Genomic DNA, 26,541 nt, shown 5'->3' with positions numbered 1-26,541 from the left:
TCCAGACAAGTCAGCTGCACTGCAGACTGAGCAGAAGCAGGAGGGCAGCTCTCCCCAGGTAAGCTACCACTGCCCCAAAGCTGCTCATTCCCACACCTGGACGGGACAGCACCAAGGATGCTGCCATCCTGAGAATTATGGTCCTCTCCGTCCGTCTCTCTGGCTGACTCACAACAGCTCTCAGGCAGGCAAGAGTCAAACAGCTCTGGGCCTGGGCTCTCTTGCACTCCTTTCCTGGCTTACTGGCATGAATTCAGTTATGAGGAGGACAGGGAGACTCCTGTTCCATAACCAGAGCTGAGCTTGTGCTTGTTCCTTTGTTTTAGCATTGCCTCTGTGAAGGCACTTCTGAGTGACATGGGAGCTGCCTGTGGCACCACGATCATGGGGCCATGCTGTGCCTGGCAGCAGCCCCTTCCTTCAGCCTGTGCTGGGTGAGGAGATGGTCTTCAGCCACCACAAAGAGCTGGGGGCTGGCTCAGGAGAGTTCTGCAGGCTCTCGTAGGCCTGCAGTCACTGGGAGCAGTTTAAGCTCTGTTGGCTCCTTTCCCTCAAAAACGCATTGATTTTCCACTAAGCTCCTCATCTTTGAGGCACTAAAAATGTCATCTGTAGAGGACTGCGCACTGGGGCCTCCAATAACTCTCTTAAGTTTGTCTTTATTGTACCTTATCATTCCCATGGACTCTTTGGAGGACACATTTCCTCTGTGTAACGTCATTTTAGGAAGGTCTTGCCTTTCCCCTTCCCCTGGGTGGTAGAGCATTGGAGGTAGGAGAAATTCCCAACCAACAGAATTGGAAGTGTGCCCTTCCTTTTAATGTCTTCCATTAACAGAACCGTTCCCTTTGGCCAATGGTAACAGACTCTGTTTGTACCCCCTAGCCCCAGGGAAGTGCTGTCAGGGTGAAAAGTCCCTGTCCTGGCTTGAAAAGGCATGCTAGAAAGAGAAAGGCATTGTAAAGGGCCAGTGGCCAGTGCTGATGGGGAAAGATTGTTGTCACTAGCCCTGTGCTGCTCCCTGCAAAGAGGGTCAAGCCAGAACCGTGAGCACCAAGGGTGCTTTGTGACTTAGAGTGCCTAGTTCAGAAGCTCCCATGAATGAGAGAATTGATAGGATTCCCAGGCAACCCAGAATTAAACTCACTTCTCCTCTCTCTGTTTTTTTTTTGTTTTTTTTTTTGTTTTGTTTTGTTTTTTTTTTTTTTGTTTTTTTTTTTGTGAGCTTCAAGGCTTTACAGCCTGCTGTTAAAGCCATGGCAATGGGCATCAGCCCATGGAGATCAAGAGAAGCTGCTGTCTGTGCCACACAAAAAAGAAACACACTTCTGGCTTTCTCTGGGTAACCTCTTCTTTTCCTGCTGTGAAAAACTGGGCAGGTTACAGAGAAAGACACACAGAAACTGTTGAGAGAAGAAAAAGTCTTTCAGAAGTATTTTTCTTCAGCCAGGTGGCACCTCTGTGTGGGTTGGAGTCAAGGGCAGCTCTCCCTCCAAAAAGCCAATGGAAAGCGTTGATGTTTCTTTTCCTTGTTGTCAGTGGTTGTTTCCCAGATGTGGGAAACAGATGGTTATATTTAATAGAGGGATGTGCAACCTCTGTTCCCCTAATTACACCTAAGGAGATCCTGTGTATCCACTGTGTCCAGAGGCAAGACCTGTCCTTAGCATGGTGAGGTTAGAAATGCCAGCAAACAGAGAGCCAAAGTAGATGTTGTCATACAGATGTTTTTGCCACAATTTTGATGGAAAAGTTGATATAGAATTTAGCTGCGACCACAATTGCATTTCTTATTTGTGAGTTTTTCTTGGATTTGCGTTGGGTTTTTTTCACAGAATAAGAATTTCATAGCTGAAAAACCATTAAATACTAAAAGCTGTGAGGATAGTGGCATTTGCCAGAAATGAGAACAGAATTTCCTGTTACAAGAATCTGAAAGAAATCACTGACAGTCTTCCTGACTGCTGAGAAAATGCTCACTTTTAATGGCAACTGGGAAGATGGATACATTTATGCATAGAAAAAATTGTGAAAAAAAAATAATTAAAAATTCAAACATCTGGTAATCAGAACTTCCTTCTCTGTATGTCAGGGAGAATTTCTGAGGAAAATCTCTCAGAGGAACCCAAAGGTGTTCTCCTGCTTCTAGCACATGTGATGACAGCCTGGGTTCAACTCTGGCATGAAATGTGTGTCTGCTTTTCCCAGCCAGGGTGCCTGCACCCTTAGCTAGAGCAAATCTTGAATACAATAATAAGGGGCAAGTAACGTAAGACTTTTAGAACATTAGATTTAGGCCTGTTTATTTATTTATTTGTTTGTTTTATTTATTTATTTTACATCAATCAGGGTAACAGATTTTCTTTCAAAATGCCAGTAATGTGGAAAATTGACTTCTCCAAATTGTCAAATAGTCTGACCTTCTCATGAATTCTGATGTATCATCGATTTTATTTTTATTTCTGCTTTCATCAAGCACTTTTCCTTTATGCTTATTATTTCTCTTTAAATAGTAGTACCATATGACACAAGAAATAAAGGCTGGGTTCTGGTGGTTCCTCTCTGAGGCTGTCAGGGGCAGTCTGAAAGTCTCAGTGCAAGGGATGGTCGTAGAGACACTGGTTTTCCACTAAAAGACAGTTATGGGAACCACATTTGAAAATTAATCCAGGGCCTTACAAAATACTCCCAGGAAATGGTCAAGGTAATAATAATGTCTTTTTTTTACTTGTGGGGGTTTTTGGGGGCTATTAATTTGGTTTTGAATTTGTGGTTTTTTTTTTTTTCTGCCTCTTAACTTTTATTTAGATCATGAAAGGATTTCACACATGACTCTTAGAAGATAGATTCTTTACTTGCCATCAGCTGGGTATAGTTCCTGTCAACTTCCCATCTATGCGGGCCATTAATGATCACCAACATTTTTATTCTGTGTGATCAAAAGGCAGTGAGGTCTAAGTAGTGTATGTAACTCCTCAGAAACCAGAGATACATTTCTTGAAAGTGGATTTCCTCTTTCCAGCTCTTTTTGGCAGTGTAACACTCTGTGCTCCAGCTAGTCTAAGTCCCAGGAAGAATTGCTTCCAAGTGCTTTTTTATTGAAGTCCATCCCCTGAGCACACCAGCAATTGTCAGAGGAATGGCATGTGTAAAGCTCAACATAAATAAATGACTTGAAAGCAATAGCATGAAGTACAAATATTAAGTGTTGCATGTAGTAAGGGATATCCAATTGCACAAATACCAAATGTGTATTGATCAGCCAGGAGGCAGGGAAAGGTGGGATGGTGTAGAAATGAATCCCAGAGTGAGTCTCAGTGAAAAATGAAAGGCTGTTGCAAAGCTAGTGTAAAAAACTTAGACTATATTTAGAGAATTACTGTAAGTGAGAGATGGGAGGGATTATTCTGCCAGGCAGTATCACCTTTTGGATGCACACTTTGAGAGGGATGGGGAGATTTTAGAGGAAAACACCAAGGACATTCGGGGTTTTATAGTGTATGAGCTATGGTGAAGTTTGAAAGAATGAAGTAGATTGGGATAATCAATGATAATCTTCAGATACATACAAGCTGTTTATGTAGGAATGACTGAGATCTATTAAGCTACAACTTTTCATAATGGAAAAGAGACCAGTTAGAGAGGATGCACAACTCATTTATAAAGTCACGAGTGACATCGAGACGAATAGAAGATAACTGTTCCTTCCATTGCAACATTTTGAGAAAGCTGGTAAAGATATCAGGGCCAAGATTCAGAAAAAACAAAAAAAGGTAGAATTGGAAGGCCAGAAAATCTTCTCATCAATGGATGTTATGGAAGTAGAATGGATTCAGGGGGAGGCAGGAAAACAAATAGAAAATTCCTACCAACTCCTACTGCTTCTTACTGAGGGAGGCTCGCATAGGATGTGTGTGCAGAGCTGGTGGCCACAAGGAGAGGACTGTGGCCAGGCTGATGCCTCCACTCAAAGCAAAGGTGTGTGTGGTGCAATAACTTCACATTGACAAACAGAGCTGGACAGTTTAGTGCTAGCAACAGGATATCAACACAAAATTCTTTGTAGACTAGCCCCTCTTTTGTCCCAGCTGCCTGGGTAAGTACTGCAGCTCTTAGTCCTGGTGAGTTCTAGCTTGTGGGGGCTAAACTGATCATTTCAAGGTCTTTTAGATGCATGTGTATTACAAGACAAACACTTGAAGGAACCAGTAGGTCTACATAGTGACATTGAAGTAAGGTATGTATTTTCTAAATATTCTGTGTGCATGTTTCCACTCTGTGCCAGCAGGATCAGGCCTTCATTTCTCTTTAATTTGTCACAGAAAACCTTAAAAATGCTAATACAAGATATAAATAGGAATCTTCAGGTAAGTGGAGCTGTTTAGTATCTGTTGAGGACTGGCAGCAGTATGCTTGCTTTTTTCTTTCAAGCTAATATTTAATTAGAATATTTTTTCTCCCCTCTCTCATATTTTTGTTTTAAATTTATACCTGGCTGTAGAAGTTACTTAAAAAATTGTATGCAGCTGGTGACTTTGTAAATGATTTAACAGATCAAAATTATTTTCATAAATAATTCAGACAGTTTTTCACTAGTTACAAATGTGGAACTGTGCTGGGAATGTGGCACTTTAGAATGTGTAAACACTTGTGAACATGAGTACTTTTTGTAAGAGTATTCCTAACAACTTAAAAAATCACTGTTATAGGACAGCATACTTAGAGATGTGGGCATTTAATTGGAAGGCATTAATTCCATCTTCAGGTGGGGAGATTGAGTCATGTGTTTTCCAAGCTGCCTACCATATCTGAATTCTTGATGCATAGGTTTTTTCCAGAGCATCCACTCTATCCTCTGTCTCTCTCCTCCATGCTCACATTGCAAAGTGCTTGAGGAGAACTTTCTGTTTCTATGTCCCTGTCATCTCTAGGTGAAGTGAACCAGCAGGACTAGCCCAGACCTTATCTGCTCCTTGAGCCTTTGGACATGCAAAAAACCATTGCCTTATCCCTATTTCTAAAAGTGTGTATGAAAGTTCAGTCTTTGAAGCCAGCTTAAAAAGTTTTGCATGAGGTGTAGAAAGATCATAAATTAGCAGCTCTTGAGCTGTTATCTGTGACTGTGGGGTCTTTCCTGGGCAGACTTCAATGATGTGTGCTCACAGCCCAGAAGGTGGGGCCATCTTCTGGGCTGCATCAAGGGAACTGTGACCGGTGGGTTGAGGTTGGGCGATTCTCCCCAGCTACTCCACTATGGTGAGACTCCCCCTGGAGTGCTGCATCCAGCTCCAGGATTCCCAGTCAAGGAAAGACATGGACCCATTGGAGCAAACACAAAAGTTATCAGAGGGCTGGGATATCTCTCCTGTGAGGAAAGGTTGAGAGTTTGGATTGTCCAGCCTGGAGAAGAGAAGGCTCTGTGGAGACCTTACTGCTGCTTTTCATACTTTCTTTACTTAAAGAGACCTGTATCAAATATGGGAACAGAAATCTTCCCAGGTCCTGTTGAGATAGAACAAGGGGTAATGGTTTGAAACTAAATGAGACTATATTTAGACTAGATATAAGGAATTTTTTTTTCTCAGTGAGGGTGGTAAAACACATGCACAGGTTGGCCAGAGAGGCGGTGGATGTCCCATCCTTGGAAACATCCAGGGCCAGGTTGGACAGGGCTTTGAGCAACTTGATCTAGTTGAAAACATCCCTGCTTGTTGAAGGAGAGTTGAACTTCATGGCCTTTAAAAGTTGCTTCCAACCCAAACCATTCTGTGATTACTGTTCCAAAGAGAGATATAAACCCAGGCTTCTGATACTCACCAATAGACAAAATCAGCAAAATGAAGGCTTGACGTCCCATTGTGTACCCCAAAATGACCAGCTCTCAGAAAGTGTACACATAGCTCAGGTCCTTGAAACACCCTAAGTGGAGCCTCTCCAAAGACAGAACAGCAGCAAAAACTTTGGTTTATATTAGAGGTGTGAGACTGTTTTGTTCTTAAGGAACATGTGAGACAGTTGTGTGCAATCATTTCTATTTTGATGGGGGATCTTTCAGGTTTGTTTCATATTTATGTTCTCTGCTTCCCTTTGTATGTGCTGCCTGTGGTGCAACAAGCCTTTTTGCCTTTTCTTTTATCTGATTCTTTAAGAAGACAACTTCTCTTTAATCACTGTCAGAGTCAGGTTTAGTTTTTAAACAGCTTGATTAGTATTCAGGGACTTCAGAGAACAGCAGCAAAAAAGATGGCTTTGAATTCTAACATAAGATTAAAAGCAAGTTAATAATCATATACCTTGGCCAAGGGTTTATAGATCATCATGATCTGATATCTAATGGATGTCGTAAGGGTTAGTGGAATTTTTAGTGGCATAGAAATGGAACAAAAAGTGGAGTAGTGAAAGCAGAGAAGGGGAAATGCATAAATCTACACCACAGTACCAAGACTTAAGCAATCTTCTCAACAGAAACAGCAGAGAATTAAGAAATCCTAAAATTAAGCATCCTAAGATAGTCAAAGGTTAAAATTCACCTAAAAATTCTTTGTGACTCTCCAGGTAAATTTTTTTCATTTTTATTTATTTTTAATTTTTTTTACATTGATATTCTTGTTTCTCACATTGTATGTTAAGTGCAAAGCTAAGCGTTGCTATTTTGAAATAGCTCCAGTACAGGAGGAGATATATACATATTAAGTGAGGAAATACCATGCAAACATGCTCATAATACTTCCTGAAATGCAACTCAGTTGCTCCAAGTTAATTCATCCATTTCCACAAAAAAGTGGAATGTGAAAGGCAGACAGACATCTTTGGAAAACCTGGAGCTTAAAGGTTGGCAGCTTCCAAAGGGGCTGGTAGAGCAGGAGAGGCCTTACCAGGCTGTGGCTGTGAGCAAGTGGCTGGATCAATGCACTTAAGCCCAAAGAAGGCTGGAGGGCTCAAAAAACTGATCCTTGGAGTAACACCCCCAATTTGTCTTCTTCTGCATATGCCATTGGCACAAAAATGTGGGCATAGATTTCCAAGAATCCTTGCTCCTGCAGTATGACTGTGATTTAAATGCCTTTCCTGGTAAGTGGCAGTATGTACTTGTGTATACACATACTTGTGTATGTGATGAGTGCTGTTGTAAAAAAAAAAGATAGAGAAGGAACTCTGAGCAAATGCTTTCTTATGGCATTTTTCTATATGTGATTGTCACTTAATGGAAATAAATGTGTTGGCCAATTGCGACACGAATTATTATTCAAATCTGTCACTGGAATAAATCTTCCTTTTCTGAGATTCTCCCAAATGACTGTGTGTCAGGTAACTGTTTTTCACTTGAAAGCAACGATTAGCTGAAGTGTGAAGGGATGAATTTCGTGCCTTGCAAAGGGTGGTTGCTGTTTGGTGCAGCTTAACACTGAAATGAAATTACAGGTGAAACCTGTTCTGGTTGAAAATCTGCAATAGTGGCAGGAGCTGGGAAAGAAGTGGGAATTTTAATGAACAGATATGTCCTCCCTTTTGAAAGCGTGAGCCAGCTGAATGCAGTAAGATCCAAATGGTCCAAGAAGGTAACTGAATGATTGTCTTTTCTGTCTTTGAAATTGCAATTTGGAAATAAATGCAGGTGATTTAAATTAGGCCATATGCATATTAATCAGAAATCACATTTGTGTGATTGAGTTGAGTTTTCAATCAGGACATCGTGTTTAAAACATTGAAAAGTACAGATGTGATGCATTCTTCTCTTAGAAATGCTAATGATTAGTACAGATTGGGAATTACTGATCACTGAAATCTCTAAGATGGGTGGCTATTAGAAGGGCCAAAATAGTTTAATAGCACAGTTTTCTGGCATTTTATAGTAGTGTCTCCTAAAAATATTGCCATGCCACCCCCATCCCAAATTAATGCTTCTAAGGCCAATGATGTAGTGTGCTCACACCTTAAGGTAGCACTGTGATTCATGTTTTAATGATAGTGGCTGCTGGCTGTAACTATGGAATGTATTGTCATGGAAACTACACTTTTCTATATTTACACCAGTGCTGGTTATGCGAGAGACAGTGCTTGAAAGAAAAATCTGTATAATATATAGCTTAATAACAAGACAGGCAAGCAAGGAATAAACAGATCAAAGATTCAGCGATGTTACAGCTGCTGTTTGTCACCACAGTACTTTTCTAAACAGGCTCAGTCACTGTTCCAGAGAAGTGCTGCTGCGATGTCACTTTGGGCTCATGGGTCACACAAACTTAGTTTATTGAACAGCTGACTGAAGGGCATCCACGCAGTGAACTCCCATGGCACATGGGCTCACATCCAGGTTGGTCAGGAGAAAAGTGTGAGCTAAGTGAATTGAGGAGAATGGGTTGTAAGAGCTTGTTATTTGCAAAAAAGAAATCTTCAGAAATGGAACTGGGTTGTAACTCTAACTGTGGAGTAGCTCTATCTGCCACTTCCATCTAGAAACTGCTGCAATTTTACTGAGCCTGGGCTCTTGCAAGTGCTAAGTGCAAAAAATAGAGAGTGAGAAACAATAATCAGAAAACATCATTCCAAGCTGAAATTTAACTGCACACTAAAATTGAATAAAAATAAAGTTATTGTATGATGCAAGAGTAGGAACAAAGATGTTTAAGAAATTGGTTCATTTATGGTTTTGAACTTTGCAAAGCAAGATTAAATTATACTGAAGAAATTCTACTTATAGATATATGCATACACGCAACACACACGTGTATCTATACTTTATATTAAGACAAAATCTTAATGCCTAAGTTAGGGTCTGCCATCTCAGGCATCTTTTTAAAATAATCCTGTGCTATTCATCCTATGTACTGCTTGATCTGGCTTCACACTGGGACCTCCATTTGCCATTTTCTCTGCTCTGTTGTATAACAAATTTCTACTTTGGATTTATTACAGAAAAGTGTTTCAGTTGTGACTTAAGAACTCACTTGCGATTGCCAGGGAGACAAGCTGCTCTCATTTCTTTAGAAAGTGTTTCTAATTTGATGGGCAGAGCTTAGTGAGTCACAGAAAAGCAGGGTCAGGGCACTGTGAAACAACTGCTTGGTTTACTTTGCTATCAGCTGTGAAATCATTAAGGACATCACTTTCCATATCATGGCCTTTTCATTTTGTATTTGTGTCTGCCATGACCAAACCTAAACCTGGAGGATACATTAATCCAACTTTTGAAATAAATAATCCTCTTAAAAAGCACAGCTAGTGGTTTTCTCATCCAAGTGCTTTATTATGCATTTTCAGCTAGTGTTGCTTTAACTGAAGGAGCAGCGACAGCTGTAACAGAATCCAAACCAGCATTATGCTCCCAAACTTCTTTAATTATTGCTTTTCTGGTTTACAGCAAGATGTTTGCAGGTTGCAGGATAGCAGTACTAGCTGGAGTCAGTAGTTACATTGCTTCCAAAGCAGAGTTTAAGAAGGCTTGGCTTTTTAGCTTCATGCTGGTGCATTTTCTGTGTTATTTCATATCTTTATTCAGTGTCTCCTGCAATCCTTCAACCTGTCTATTTGTAAATTTGTGCCTGGAGAAAGCTCCCATGTGGCAAGCCAGGATTGGATAAATGTTGCTTGTATTTCTCTTATTACAAACTCCCAGCATCTGTGATTTTCAGCACTGAGTACAGTTTGTTTCCTGCTGAGATTCATCTATTTGGGGAAAGCAAAGGTCATCGCTTCTCTGGAGTTGCAACTGATTTGATTCTTTTTCACGGGGAGGCGCTGGGAAGGGAATCCTTACTGGAATGCATATTGATAAAGGCTGAGGATCCTGGCTTCTTAGATAAGTCATTTTTTTTCCTCTTCTCTCCACACTATGACTATGTATTGCAGCAACTCACTGGCTTTTTACCAAATCAGGAGCTGCAGTATTTTTCTTCCGATGGAATAATTTCAGCCCACTTCAGCTAGCATGACAATCTTATGTGATTGTTATGAGTAGGCGTTTACATCCTTTTACATGCTAATACTGCCACACCTGCTAGTTCCCCTCATTTCCATTTCTCTCTCTTTTTTCCCTTTTTTTTACCTTTTTTTTTTTTTTTTTCCCCCGATGTAAAAACTAATTTCCCAGAGGAAGGGAAATCCTGAGATCCGTGATCATTGTTGCATCGTTGATTCACCAACAAAGAAGGGGATGGCTGAATGGGACCCAGGTAGAGATTCAAGCAGGCTGCTTCTGACCGGCAAGAGGAAAGCTAGCTGTTGAGCAGCATATGTTGCCACTCCATGTGCTGTGTTAGCTACTTGTTTTCAGCCTTCAGTAGGCTGCCACTACTGCAGCACTAAAGGAATGTGCCCTATTGTTAAAAATCCTGACTGCTTTACACCAATGATTTGCCACTGCAAAGTTGCATGCACCAACAACACTTTATCGTTGATGTTTGGATGCAAGGTAGGATGTGGTTAATGTATTTAAATGCATGCTGTAACTCCTTTGAATATCTGTGCTGTTTAATTTCGTGTCTGACTAGAGATTTCAGTGCAAATTGCGATCCGTTGGCTATAAATTAGGGCTTACAGCCGGCATGATTTAAACGTTAGAGAAAAAAAAATCAGAAGTAAAGCTTTCTTATTTCCCAGGGTTGTAGGAGTAGAGATTTACACAGGAGAATTTCGGATTATGAAGCATTTGTTTTAGAGTTGATTGTATACTTAGCTAACAGTGCTAAGATTGCTAAACCACTACTCTGCTATTTGCCTGGCTTTATTGATCTGGATGTGTATACTGTTATTACAAAAACACAATCCAGCAAGACTGAATGTATTTTTTTCCATTTATATTGCTGACATGGTTTTTAACCAGAAGAGCAATACTGAAGTATACAACCCTGCACTTCTCTGTAAGAAGGAACAAAGTAAGCTCCTGATCCCATTTTTAGGTCTAGAGGAATATCTTTAAGTAAGTGTTTTCTTCTACCGACTGGACAATAATTTAATTTTCCATTTAAATTTAAATCATAAGGTGGCGCAGTTAGCCAGAGAAGTTTTTTGCTGGCTGTGTAATGCATCCCCATCCCAATTTTTTTTAACAATGGTGCTGGATTGGACTATATTTTCCCTCACATACATCCTGGCTTGATGTTTGAGTATAACTGATGTTTGTTATTTTACTGAAATAATTTTGAACTGATGGCATGTTTTTAAAACTTACCATCTTTGGGGAAAAAGTTTTGTTCTTGGATCACTGGGTCAATCATAATGATTTTGCAAGGGGGGGGGGGGGTATCTATTTTGTCCCATTCCGTTTCCTTGCTCTCCTTAAATACTGGATGATATTAAAACTGTTCCTCTATGTCTGAATACACTAGGAAATGAGCAGTTATATATTAAAAAAAAAAAAAAAAGTAGTGTCAGTAATTACTTTAAATCATTAACTTCGTACTTGAACTTTACTAATCCTCAAAAATAGCTAAGCTGCAAAAATAAAATTTTAGTTATATAGTCCTCAAACTAGGGAACACAGTATGCTTTGTGAGTTCCCGTGTGACAGAGTAGCCTAAATAAAATGAAAAGACTTTATGGAATAGGTTATAGATGACCCAATGCTGCCTAAACATGTATCAACTAGAAGTTAATGACAACTCATGTATTGCTTCATATCATACCCTAACACAAACTTGGTTATAGTCAAACATAAATTGTTCATGTACCTTGTGCTTTTCCCCCAACTATGGCCTGCCTATATGTCTGGTTACTTGAGACTTTCTTGAACTAAAGTTTCTTGTTTCTTCCCTTCTCTTTTAAATAGGCAAAAATACGTTCTATTAGTGAAAGGGTTATAATTTAATTGCTGTGTCATGATGCCACTAGTGATATAAATAGCATTAAGAATTTGTCAGATCAGAAGCTTTTTTAATTTGCATTTTTTTCATAACAAATTTTTTTTTTTTTACTTTAACTCTCAAACCCTTAATCCTCTTGTTTTCAAATGTTAAATTCTAATTAATAAAGGTGAATTGTTAGTCTAATTGCTAGTTAGAAATTAAATGCAAGCCACCCTTCTATAAAGGTAGGCCAGTGGCCTAGGGACTAGTGTCCAATTTGTATTCCTGCCTGTAAGCATGATTTTCAAAGGATATTCTTTGATGCACTGAAGTTCTTTCAAGATTTTCAGATCCTGTTAGGAGGAAGCAAGAGAATAAAAATCATAAATTTCAAACTTTTTTTTCCTCATCTTTCTTTAGTGCTTCAGGCTCATTACATTAGTCACAGTCAATGTTTTATCTTCTTGTGGTGGTTGTGTGAACTACTTCTCAAATGAAAAGTGGATGTGTGGGATAGTGATCTTTTTCTGGGAGATGAGAAGGAGCAGAAGTGAACTTATGTACCTTGGGCTGGTTCAACACGTGTCCGATTAGTACCCTTTGATACTACCATCAAGCATGCATGAGTTACAGTGGTAAATGTACAGAAATCACCTCACTTCAAATACCTTTTTCTCAGTTTTGTTTGTTCCGCAGCCCATATATGAATTCATGACTTTTTGCTCTGGACATGTAGGATTATATTTCAAGATTTATGGGTGCAGATCCACTGTTAACAACCAAAGAAGTGTGAATAAGAAGTTTAAGACGGTTTCTTTTTAGGAGATGTTTTAGTCATATGGCATGAAGTCACGGATCTAAGCATGCTCATAATATTATGATTTCTAGAATCACGTGGTTCTTGAACTCAGGAAAGAGTGTAATATCCTGAAATGACACTTTATATTCTGGGTGACAGAGGAGAAAATAGGTCCTCAGAATATAAAATTTAAGTAGTGCAATAGACAACAGAGGAATTCAAAGTACAGGCAAATATTTCCAACTGCTAAAATGTTATTAACTGACTCCTTTCAAAAGGACAGGGCAAGTCGCAGTATTGCTTACACTCTTGATTTACAGTTTTTACTTTTGTGTTATATACAGACTTCTCTTTCCTATGGTCAGAGGAGTGAGAGAAATGCACCACCTCAGAACTGTCACACCCATTTTTATTGATTTCCCATGCAATAGTTTTACAGTCATCTCATTCCTAGCAGGTGGTGATGGGGAATTAGTGTGGTGGGGCAGGATGAGGGTGCACATCTTACCACACCATATGTTGCAAAGAAGGTCAGTGGAGGAGCTCTCACTGTGTCTGTGGGAAGCTTTGCTTGCCAGCTTCATTTCCCAGATTTTGATAGTTGCACTTGTCCTGGACCTTTCCTTTCGATGCTGTCCAGTTTAGTGATCCTTGACTTTGAAACAACAAAGAATTCAGAACAGCTTAATTTGAAAGACCAGTCAATGTCTACCTGAACTGCCACAATTGCATTTTAACACATCTGAGCACTCTGTCAGTTTCTAGTAGGGAAGGACCCATATTCCCATCACAGCAGTACAGAGCTGAAGCAGAAGGAGGATAATGAGGTTGTAAAATACGGCCCTCAGGTACCAGGAGGTGCTGTGCAGAACTGTCTTGTTCATAATTCTGCAGGGTTGGCACATGACTTTCTCTCCCCTGAGTCCATGAGAAGCTCCACAGCTACCGGACAGATTCAGGTCCAGAGATTGAAGGAAGGCTTGTGAGTAAGACAGACCGATGTTCATGGATCTCCACTGAGAGGAGTGAACAGGCAGATGCCAGATTCTCACTGAAGATGCTGAAACTTAAATGCATGTTAAAATGTCAGTATGTGCTTACTCACTTTGCTGAATTGTTTGTTCAGTATTGCAGAAGAGTCTGCAAACTGAATATCTCCTGGCTCTTAATATCCTGTTCATTTTGCTCTTATTAAGAGTGCTGGGAAGGGATTTCAGGTTGACTGACATGGTTCTTAAATTATATTTCAGCCACAGCTCTGACTCTCAGATGGAAGTGTTATTCTGCCGTACTTAATTTTACTTCTATATATTGAAAATAGATATTGAGGAGATTCCATTGACTTTTCTGTTTGTTGACCTTGACCAGCTATTTTGATTAATCCTACTTTCCTTTTGATTTAGGTTTATTTTTATATCTGTCCTAGCATAATTTAATTTCTTTTTAAAGGGATAACATATACTTCTCATCCCCGTCTCCTTTCTTTCCTCCTAGCACATTTATCACAACCAGTCCTCCAGCAAAATTGCTGGTTTTGTTAAGGTTTTTTCCTACTATTTCTCAGTTTTAGCTGAAACAGCCAAATAGTTACATATTCCACTATCCAGGGTGAGGATGCAACTAAACCCACTTGTTTCTTCAACTGCCAAAACTTCTATGTTTTGAAAAATTATTGGAATGCAAATTTCATTATTAAAACAAACAGCAAGTGGTATTACTGAATATCTTGACATTCGTATTTATTATTTTTATCATTATCAAACTATTAGAAAACTAGTCATTTTCTCTACTATTATTAGTCTCTTGAAAGAACTTTGGTATGTTGCTTAGTTCTTAATTGAGAATATTGTCTCTATTGTCATAATCTAGACCTGTCTATTGTAAGGAGCAGCTGTTTGAGATGACAGGAAAGTACTTCTCCAACTAGGTATGATACACAGCAGACCTGCTCAAGGCCTTGCATGCTTTAGCTTCTTGATGTAACCCCATGAACTCAAGTGCAATGGATGCAACTAGATAGAGCACTCATTCAAATTCCAAATGATTCCAAATGACATTAATCTCCCAGTCTTGTCCACATATCCTGTTTTATTTTGCCTTACAGAGTAGGCTTGGGGTGTGGAAACAGGATGCCTTTTTGGTGAAACTAAGCAGAAAGATTAATTCCAGAAACACACCAAGTATTCTGCAAAATCTTACATATATTCTGCTTATAAAAGCAGATTAACACTATTTCAAAGGAAAACCCATAACACAGGTGTGATGCTGTGATTGAGCCCTTCTTACCAGCTCTTCATTCTGTGGTTCTGTTAGTGCTGCTTGCTGATGTGTACCTAACCTGACTCCATTGACATATTTAATTTTTGATTTTTTGGGGCCAGAACTGGAGACATGTAAAAATACAATATAACCATGGTCATGCTGACTTCTGTAATCCATCTGTAGAGACTGGTATTTTGTGTAGGTATCCTGGTATATTTCAGACCCCTCTGAAAGAGTTTGCTGCCTATTCATGGACAATCAGCAGAGTAAGTCAGCTGGAACATTGCTGCCACTTGCTATGCATAGCATTGAAAGCGGCTCTGAGAAACCTACTTCCACATATTATTCTTGTTAGGCTACTGTGGTGTTTAAATAAAAGTGCTCAGCAATAGAAGGAGCTGCAGAAGACATGCAGCATTGCCGTTGGCAAGAGGCTCTGAGTATGATCGCTTGAGTCACAGAGGATTTGTGCATTAGTGCACAACGCTCAAGGCGGGGAGAGTTTTCTTCTCTGGCATTACATTTATGCAAGCTGGACATGGGGTGTAAGCCCAAGCAAATTTACCTGGCTGTATATTTTTATTTCTGTCAGGTATTCACTACCCCCTTGCACTTTAACACTTCTGGCTGAAGAAGAAGTTAAAACTCTCCAGCAGTTCCCACTCATCATCAATGACAGTGGGAAAATAGGAGCTACACATTTTAGTCGAAGGCCAACAGTCTGAGATCTTCTGAGTACCAGTAGCAGTTTATGAGGCCGTGGGACCCTATCAGGAACTCCTCCCAGCATTAAAAATTGTATAAAGTGGATCCTACTCTTCAGAACTTCTTGTTCCTCACCACTGAGGAGCATTGAGAAGAACTCTGCTATCAGAGAAGAGTAGACTGTGACTTTGTAAATGATCCTGAGTTTCTTATCTTGAACTCAGCTTGGGTGCTGCAGAAATCGGTATTACAGGAGACACAGGCTGGCAGAAGCCTAAGGAGAGGTAGGAGGCAGCAGCAGGAGGGTTCAGGTGGGGCAGGTGGAAAAAAAGCAAGAGGAAAGATGATGCAGAGACAGCAACTTAGGGGTAGGATGAGAAGGCAGTGGTCTGGGCAAGGGTCCTGAGGAGGCAAGTGGAAAAGGAAGCTGGTGAGGTTTGGCTAGATTGTAAAGGGTAAACATGTTGTATCATGAATCTTCCAAAATTTTGGGTCCATGCCCTCAATCACACAGGAGTTACTCGATCACTGGTTAGGGTGATCATTTTCTCTTATTTGGAGTGAGTTCAGTTGCCAGCTGTCACCCACTGGCACTGGCCAACATCTGGGAGGGAAATGCCAAGGTATTTTTTGAAAAGTATGAAGGTCAGGTGTTAAAAATATTTTTGTTTGTGTGAGAATATTGTATCTCACTTTCCACCACTGCCCTGTACACTGTGACAGAGATGGACTGCTGGGAGATTCCCTGAGACAGTTTAATTAAGAAAACTGAAAGTGGTTTTTTTTTGTTTTTTTGGGGTTTTTTTTTGTTGTTTTTTTTTTTTTTTTTTTTTTTTTTAATTAAGGTGTCTTGATTTGGATTTTAAAAGTTTTATATGCTGAGAGAAAGTTCTGTTGAAGCTGAGATCCTCAATCCCTACATAATTTTGAATCAGTGGCTTTTTATTCCACATTTTTCCAGAATATCTTCTTTTAGCTGACATCAGCAGCTGGGCTCTGCACTGGATGGCTCACAGTGCTTGCTGTCGTAGAATCATAGGATGGTTTCTGTTGGAGGGGACCTTAAAGTATCACCTGGTTCCAGCCCCATCTTATTGTCATGCTTCTGTCATCACAAGAACATTTTCTGGTAGTGCAGTAGTGGAGTCTGATATTCACCACTCCAAATTACTTTACCTGGAGCTAAAGGACACCATGAATGCCTTCTGTACTGTACCTTTGAACATACAGCCACAGTGGGAAATGGGTTTCTTTTTTGAGCTAGCAATAAAGAAGAGCTGCTTGTTGTGGTTCATAAGTACTTCAATAAAGTTTACCTATGGAAAAAAATAGGGCAGGAGGAACATAGCTAAAGGTTACTGAACATATTGAAGGAGAAGTTCATCATTTTCTCAGACACATTTTTTAATATATTTTTGCTTTAAATTACACATAATAATTACATAAAATGAGGTACTTTCAAATAGAAATGACTTGATGCTCAGCTACATGAGCTGCTTGATTTTGCAAACTAATTATTGACTAAGAGAGGGATATATATAGACATTCATCTTAGCTGTAAGAGATGTCATAGAAGAGAATGATGATAAAGAAGTGTTATATAAATATATTTAAGTGATAATAGCAATAGAACTGAAAACTGTCACTGAACAGTTCTTCTGGCCTTTGAAAAGTAGCTTTTATATTTCCAGTGTAGCTGTCAGAAATATCCTCATTATTAAAACATATATGTTTATTGCTTTCACTTTTCTGATTGTAATTCCTCTAGCTTTAAGCATTTGCTATAGTATTAATAAACATGAAGGACAGGATTTTTCAAGAAAGGCCAGCTGGGGGTTGTGCTGAGTGTAATGGAAACCTGAATGAGAAGAAAGATTACTGATGGGAATTCCTCTGACTCCCTGTAGAAGTTAATGATCTGTAATCCCAGGAGAGATGGCACAGAATGATCTGATGAAGTGTTAAGGCAGTTTGAGCTATTCTTTTGAGTAACTTGGCTCTTGAATGATCTGAGAATATCATTGGGAAGCAAAAATCTTCACCCCAACTCAATGAGGAATTGCACCTGTTAAGTACCTAAATGACCCCAACCAAGCCAGAAAAGCAGGTTTTCTGGGATACTGCCTCTCAGTAAACAGGAAAGCTTTTTATTTTTCCTTAAACTGACATTTCAGAAACCTTGATTCTGAGAATCCTGACAGATAATTTTGGGGTGATTTCCTTTAGGAGATGCTGACAGCTGTTTGGTGTAATTAAGATGGAATATGCCAAATATGAATGTTCAGAAAGTTGTAAGGTGTTATCAGCACCAAAGGCCACACAGTGAACCACCTGGAGACTCTGTAGATGTGTCTAATGTGGTAAAGAGCCTGTGCCAACACATAGTTGCCTGAGAAGGAGTGTAGACACATCACTTATTTGCAGGATATGAGCTCATCCCCTATGGAAATAGGCCTACAACTTCAGGCCTTGGACCACCTGCAAATATTTAGAATGCACCTATATTTTTAAGTAAAGGAGGACTAATGATTATGCTCAAGTACTCAATTCTTGACATTCCATATTGAAAAACTGTTAGATTTTTTCCTTGGCTGAATTTTATGACGATCCCAAGCTCTTTCAAGACAATTTGTAGATGTGGCTTGAAGGGTTGTTCACTCCAGGAACTTCTTCCAAGAGGGAATATGGATGAGACTGCATCAGGGAAGATTAGTTGCAGCCTACAGCCAAACCTCTTTATCTTCAAACACCTCCCACCCCTGCCCTTTGCCTTTTGGAGATATTTGAGAGCGTGAAACACATCTTGGGTTCATTTGTTAAAGATGCTACTTTATTAGCAATGTGGATGTGGGCCTCTCCCAGTCACTTAGCCTGAGAACCAAGGGTCATGCTGAGAAACAGAGGGGTTTAGCATGGTTGATGTAGCATAAGGTCTCAATCATGAATCCACCACTCTGATCTTGAAAAATGTAACCAATAGGTCAGATTTAATCTAACCATAACAGTTCTGTCAGGCTGGGTTTGTCTGGTCCTGTGACCACCACACATATGACAGTCCACCTGAAATATACTCGGGTATGCTGGGTTAGAGGTCCAAGCCCAAAACTGTGAGAAACTTGTGCTGAAACCAGAGACCCCGTGTCCAGCACAGAGAGGTGCTCCATCCTCAAATACTTCCCATCTTAGCTACCTAACCTTTACCAGCCACAGGTGCTTCAAGTAAGAGAGGAGTTTAAATTCAGAGACTGTAAAGTTTTCATAGATAAAAAGGCTTTTAAATTACTAATGCATGCTTGCCTATCACCTTGTAAGGCTTATAACATTGCCCTGTGAACAGTATGTTGTTAAACTGTGTTAATCCTGGCCCTTACCCTATTTATCAGAGGCATTGTCAGCTGGCAGTGAGATGACTAGAACTTTGTACACATCCCAGGGAAATCCCAGTCTGTATAAAGCATAGTTCCGTAGCATGATAGTCACCTCCATAAAACATTGAGAAAATAGCCTGTGCCAGAGAGGGTTCTGTGTCCTTGATTTAGGACAGGGAATGGGAACTCCTTATTTCTATTCCTGGCTCTCACATAGATTCCTGTTGTGGCCTGAGGAAAATTGTGCCTTGCATCTCTTTCTAGAAAATCAAGTTGGTAATACCTGCCTCAGAGGAGTATTGAGAATTAATAGTTATTGTGTGTAAACAGCACTGAAATTAAATGAACTGTGTAAACAAAATTGGTTTAAGGACCAACATAAAGCCATGGTTAGGCAAAGATGGAGAGGATATAAGTGAAAATGAGTGACATTAGTGAAAATCAAAGTATCTCCTTTTTTTTTTACTGTGTGTCCCTCTTTCCACAATATTTATTTCAGGTATACTTGAAATACTATTTATTCATCCTTTTTTTTGAGGTTCTTCCTCCAGGTCTGAGGTTTCACATCCCCTCTTTTTTCCTCATATCAAATTGTTGTAGATGAATCGCAAGTTCCTGCAAAAGTGGGCTTGAAAAGAAAGTGCTGACAGGCTCTTATCTCCACCCATCCAAGATAGTGCTACTATTGTCTAATTTATTATATAAAATTGTTGAAAGGAAGAAGCAATTTCCAGAATTCAGGTTGAGTTTTTATTTTGCAAAGATTATTTAAAAATAGTCATAGGATGATGATACACGAGGAAGGAAGCTGAAAAGCAGATGAACTTACACCTGTTGCAAGGAGGCAAATTGGTAACTGCGTCATGCAAATCTTGTGAGTGTTCAGGAATTGTGGTTAGGCTGATCGCTAGGAGGGACATTCAGCCCAGTTCAGAGGGCCATATGGCTCTCAAACTGCACATTATATTCCAGGTTCTGCAGTCTACAATAAATTAAGGAAAGTGCTGTGGAGTCACATAAAATTCAGGACACAACAATCTGCAGAGCTGTGAGGGAAGGTCTTTTCAGTGTTCTTGTAGCAGTGTTTTAAACTGTACCTATAAAATATACTTTTCCTACTTGTTTCTTTCCTTGTCTACGTTAGTCTTTGTGCTCAGATTCCTGGTCCTTAGCTTAAGAAAGATAATAAATTAGCTGTGTAGGAACTAAACACTTGATAGCATAAGAAAGCGTAGGCCATTTTTGCACTGGCAAAATTAACTGAGGACTAGCATTCCATACACATTAGTTTGGGATATAAAATAACCAGGACAATATGTTTTCATGAGATAAAGTTTGGTGATACATTTTGAAACATATATTCCTTCCCAGAACAATTAAGAAAACTCAAGGGAGGAGGTGAGAGCAGAGGAGGGAGAAGTTGACCTAGAAAATGCACTTGCGGGTCTAATTTTGTGTGTATGTACGTATTACAGAGGAGACTGTTGCACCACCTCCTCAAAGCCCTGGTGTTTTGCACTCTTTACTATATGCATCAACGCCCCATGTGAGTCCCAGACATGCAGGTCTTTAATTTTTCAGCATTAAGGATATGTCTTTCCAGTGTCTTGACGATCGCAGCCATGTAAAGGTGTTGGAAGTGCAGAGACAGCGAGAGGGAATGGAGGCTATGTGAGATAAACTTTCAGAGGATTGCAAGATCTGGTTATGAAGCAAGAGGTTTTGTATTGAAAATGTTTTTGTTACAGGGCCTTCAGGCTTGCTTCCTCATGTCAGTACAGTTGTAGGGACAGGGGAATAACATCTTCACAGAGCTGGGACTTGAACCTCAGGCTATTGCTCCTTGTGTTGGAGGCAGCTTCCTAAAACAGAGGTTTAATTTGCTGTCTATGATTGCCTAATCTGAATGGATCTGATGTATAAATCTCTTACTGATACTAGATTGCACCACTTTTCCCCCAGAGCATTAGCAACTACTACTTTTCTGTGCAATTGGAATAAAAACTTTCTGTGTGCTGAGCCAGAGCAATAGAGATGCTCTCAAACTAATCCACATTCAGCGTGCAAACACCAGCTGTCTCTTGACTGCTTTTTATTCACCAGGAGGGACATTATAGGCCTCCATGAGTTAATAAAGTTTCTGTTATTAGATGAGAATTAGTTGTCCTGTAGTCTGATGAGTTTTCTTCTACTGTCTTCAGTTATCCATAAAAAAAATGAGCCCAAATAGGAATGGGTCATCTCACATTATAAGAACACATACAAAGTAATCACAGAATCTTAGAAATGTTGATTGAAAAGAACCTCTATAAATGACCTCATCCAGATTTCACTGAAAGCAGGAGAAATGAGAGGTGATTTAGCATGCAGCTGGACACCTCTCAAAACAAGAAATGGTTTGGATTTAAGTAATCCTAGGTGAAATATCACTGCAGCTAAAACAGAAGGATATATGGAAAGCACAATTCAGGGTTTAATACTAGGGAAAGGAAGTTGAAAGTTCTGAATGTTTCCTGTTCCTCCATTGATCTAATAGAACATATATAGGAAGTTGATTTGGCCTCTGCTGATTAAAGCTGGGAATGTTGCCAGGGACCAGGATGGTAGGGGCTTCTGTCACAGGGGTAGGGCACCACCTTTTATGCTTTCATTTCTAAATAAGTTCAGGAAGAGTTTGTGAGACTCTAAGGTGAAAATCCTTGAGATAATTAGGTACCAGCCCCCTTTGCTTTTGACAGGAATTAAGTAGCTCCTAAGGATCTGCCCATGCAGAATTGCTTTTTCTCCAGTGCTTCCTTTATTCAGCCTTTGCCTTATTTCCTCCTTTGCTTTACTTTACTTCTCCAATATGCATATGTGCCTTCTCTGCTGTTCCTGGCTTTTACTTAAAATTCACTGTTAGACCCCCGGTCAATTGATGTGATTGGTTTGGGTAGGGAAGTTAGGAGGGCACTTCTAGAGAGAATTGCAGACAGGAATAAGGATATGTGTCCATACCCTGTTATATATATGGACATACAAACAAACAGGTCACTAAACTCTGCATTTACCTGGTAGATTACTAATACTCCCACTCTTAATTCTGAAACTTTGGTGACTGTAGGCCTTGGATGATGGTGGGTGGGTGGGAGAAGTGGAATGTCTGTTTAAGGCTGTAAACTGCATTTGAAAGTGTCAGAAATGTTTGTGATGCAGAGGTCTATTTGCCTTATATAGAAAATTCATGTTGTCACATCCCTGAAAGTTCTTATGCAAGAGTAAGAAGTCAAACAGGTCTTTGAATGCTGCAGTAAATAATAACATGACTTGTTTTCAAAACCCTAATCAGTTAAATCTAGTTAAGGTATTTTAAGCATTTCTTTATTAAGAAGGCTTTAACTCCTTGAATTAATTACAAATAAAATTAAAATAAGGCAAGAAAAGGGAGCAGATTCTTTTTTTATTTTCCTGCATAATTTATTCCTGTAGTTAGATGTTGAGAAGCTGATGCAGAGACACAAACTACGATTGATATTGTGTTGTAGTGAAATACCTCCATATTGATAATTCCAAATTTGGCTAAACTTTGTAAATGACTGATTAAAAGACCAAGGCACAGCATTTAGTAAGACTCTATTCCTTGGTAGAGTTTAGCTGCAGAAATTAGGGTTAGGGCTTTTTATTTAGATGCTTTTTTCAGACCTCAGTCAAATTTCATACCTAAAGAAATTTGGTTATTTGGTCTGAACATATTGTTGCCTTTTTAAGGGGCACAAGGCCATGTCTTCTCTTGCTTTTCCTGTTATAAAATAGCTCCACAAAGCGTCAAATGAGTATTAAGTATAACGCTACATGTGGTCCCCTGGTATCTGTTGGATTTTAGCTGAATTTAGAGCACAAAACTTACAAAACTGTTACTGCAGTCATGAATTAGGTAGCTCTTTTGAGTATAAGTCACGGCTTGAAAAAGTGATAAATTAGAGTAAACACAGCATTGCATCAGTGTTCCTTAGCTATTATATTGTTATCTTCTGCATGTGAATAAAAGTTCTGATAATCTTCATTCACCAGCTGCAAAGCAAAATTCATTTTCCTGTTGTGACTAATGTGGAAGGGTTTCTTTTCATTCCAAAAGACTGCCATGTACTGCAAAGGGTAAGAAAATAATGAAGCTGTAGCAGGACAAAAGAGAAGGTGTTGAAAACTGGAAAGAGCTGTACATTTTTTGAACTTGTAACTCTTCAAATTATATTTTCTCTGTGTGAAGTTTTGAAAATAAAGTGAATTTCTCCCCTTTATAACAGTGTTCTTGAACCTATGGTGTGCAAGCAGAATAATTCTATGTCCAACACATGATTATATAATAATGCTTAAAGTTGCAGTGCCATTCCCAAAAGAAAAAAGACCTTGCAGGTTCATATTTGTGGTTTAGCAGGTGAGATCCTAAAAGAAGAGAAAAACACTCTATTTTTTTCAATGTGTGTTCACTAATGCTAAAAATATGAGGTATAATTAGATGCTCTAAATGAGCAGAGATATGCCTGAGCTCAACAGCTTTTTGGTTTGAAACAACCACCCTCCAGGTGGTGGTGACCTTCTGGAAGCATTTGCTATCAACTACAGCTGTTTTCATCCCTTCTTTGGCTGTAGATATGCCACTCTGCTTGCCTGCAGAGATTTTACAAACAACCATTTAGCAGTTTGCTCTGAGCTACCACTTGACCCCTAAGGAGGGGGCAGACTGCTTAGAGACACATTGACTTGCTGCTATTCCCTGCTCCAAGGTGTACTGTTGTGCTTGACTGCTGTCTACAAAGATCAGGTTCGAGTGCAATCCCACACTTCAGAAGAGATGCACTTTGGAAAGCCAGCAAGTGGAAAAGGCTTGGAATTATTTTAAGGAGCTCTGTAACTGTTGCTATATATTTTTTTGTTCTAAATATCTTCATTTAAGAAAATCTTTTGTCAAGTGTATTGAGAACTTCTAGTCATTATCCGTAGGAAAAAACTGTATCGAGCTGTTTGATATTTGTTGCTGGGAACGCCTCTGGAAATGGGCTGCCCATCTCTGTCAGATACATGGTGTGGGTCAAAATAAGGATTGACAAGGGAGCTTGTTCTATGGGTCTTGGTGACACTTCTTCCCTTCTTCTTGCCTCTTATATCAATGCAGATAAGCATTGCCGAGAGATCTCTGTTTAGGCTACCCAGCTATTTCAATCCACAAGTCCTATCTTTTGAGACATTAAGAACAAAGCCAAAACCCTTCAGGTACCAAGAGAGGCTTTGGCTCACCTAGACACAAGGCATCTGTACCGTTCTCAAACTCTTTCAAAAGCCTCATATGAGTAGTATAGAGACTGGGAGGTCTTCAGCAGGCATGAAGGGAGAAATATGAAACCAGGGAAATATTTTTAGTTTGGATTAACCTTCTCTTGATTTCAGTTGAGATTTTTGTTGGATTCCAAAGTTTGATATGAACTTTTCAAGGAGAAGCTGAAAGTCTGGGTTTTCTTCTTGGAATTTCTTTCCTGGAATGTTTTTCTTGTATATATGAAAGACAAGCATGGATAACAACGATGAAATTAGAAAATACCTGGAGCAGTCCTTGTGTGTGGGTGGTTTGTTTGGCTGTGTTTTATTTTCCTGGCTTGAGGAACTGTACATTTCTTCTTTTATCTTGGAACTGTACATTTCTTCTTTTATCTTAAAAAGAAAAATTCTAAAAACCAAAACCAGCTTTAATTTGTGCTCTGCTGTTCCACTTTCTAAAGATGCAGTGTTCTGTTTTCAAAATAAAAACCTCCTTTTCTCTAGAAAACTTTACAATGTACTTGAAAATCCAAGAAATCCATAACATTCTCCTATATTCATCCTATGATGACATAGTAGCCCATCTTCCTGTGCACGCACTTGATTTTTCAAGGGCTTCAATTGGATACTCCAAAGCTGTAGTGCCATTGATTGTCATTCAGCCCCCTGTGAGTAAAACCATATTTGTTGTTATTGTATCCTTCAGGCTGACTGAGCTAAGCAGTGGTGTGTGACTGTTTACTCTAATTTGTATAAAAATGTTAACCCTTGACTCAAGGAGACAATAGAGCTCTCATTTATTCTATTCCTAGCCTGAAGGAATAGGCTTCTATGGCTTCAGTGCATGACCCATTACTACATATATAGGCCAGGTATTGCATTATTTAATGCCACTACCTAGTCCTATTTATGGCACCACGATTGATGCTTGCAGGTGATTCAGTTTAATGCTGACTTCACCAAAAGCTGTGGCAGTATTGCCATTGTGTGGGCACCCAGAGGGGATTGTATTAAGTAAGTACTGTACTGCAGAAATATTCTTTCAGCCCAGTCAGTGACAGAGGCAGGAACAAGGCAAACAGAGGGCTAAAGGAGGCAGCTTTTCCCACCAAGCTTCTAGGCTTGAGCATCTCCACTACTAAAAGTATTGCTGATTATCCCTTTAAGGGAAAAATGTTAATATACAAGATCTAATTACCTCTGTCTAAGCTGATACGCCTACAGCACCTTTTACATAACCCAAACACTTGAGTTCCAATTATACAATTATATTTTAACATGTATTAAGTGCTATCCCTTTAGGGAGGAGACTTATACTGAATATTTTAACTAAACTCCTTCCTCAATACGGACATATATATGTTTTATATTATTTAATTACAGTACCAAAAACTTGAATGTTTTTAGTTCCTTTCCCCTTCAATAAATGAGCCAGCTCTTCAGAAAGCCCATTTTCCATGTCTTCAGCACTGACAGCAGTCTCTGTACATGTATATAAAATGCAGGCTTTGAAGCTCATGTTCTTGGGGTCAGCAGTGGCCCATGACTGGAATTAGATCGATAATGATCTCTCCACACTCAGGGTGAGTACCCTCTGCTTTGCAAACAGCCGATGGCAAGGTCCAGGTCTCTCGAGGAAGCAACACGTTCAAATGGGGAGGAAAGGCAGCTGCTTATTTAAATAGCATGTCTTGCTCTAAAGGCTGATAGCACAAAAGGTTGAGTGTCCCTATACTGAAAAGACAAAGGGCTCCAAGAACCATTCTTTTCTGATAACTTCATGCAACTTCTGTAAGAGACAAAAGCCCTTGTCTGGATGATTTGTTGATGAAGGCTGTTTGCTGCATGCTTTCAGTCGGTAATGTCAATGAGGTTTGTAGGTCAGCTCTTCTGAAAACCCAGAGCCTAAGTTTAGAGCGAGGAGTCTGGGTGCATTCCTATGCTCAGAGCTAACTCAAGTTTTCAGAACGTCTGGGAGAAGTTGGGACTTGACCTGAGAGAACATAGGGAAAGAGTAGAGACAAGCCAAGTAACAGTGAGTTGAGGGCAACCCTGGTGAGCAAGGCTGGGGACTGCTGGTGCTCCCCATGGTGAATTAAATACATGTGGGGTGATAGGTACTGCTGGAGGGGAGGAATCAGGGCCCAGAAGTGTTCCGGTTCTTTCCATATCTCAGCATCAGCCTATGCCAGAGCTGGCACAGCCTGCAGTGCAATGGCAGAGCTTATGCTGAGTTCATTGCTGCTATGGGGGTTACCTTGCTGGCAGCTGAACCACCTGGTTTAACACTGATGCAGTGCTTTCTATACTACACTGTAGTCACAGTGACTCA

Source organism: Poecile atricapillus, chromosome 1, assembly GCF_030490865.1.
Source record: "Poecile atricapillus isolate bPoeAtr1 chromosome 1, bPoeAtr1.hap1, whole genome shotgun sequence".
In the NCBI taxonomy this organism is placed as follows: Eukaryota; Metazoa; Chordata; class Aves; order Passeriformes; family Paridae; genus Poecile; species Poecile atricapillus.
This window is presented reverse-complemented; position numbering follows the sequence as displayed.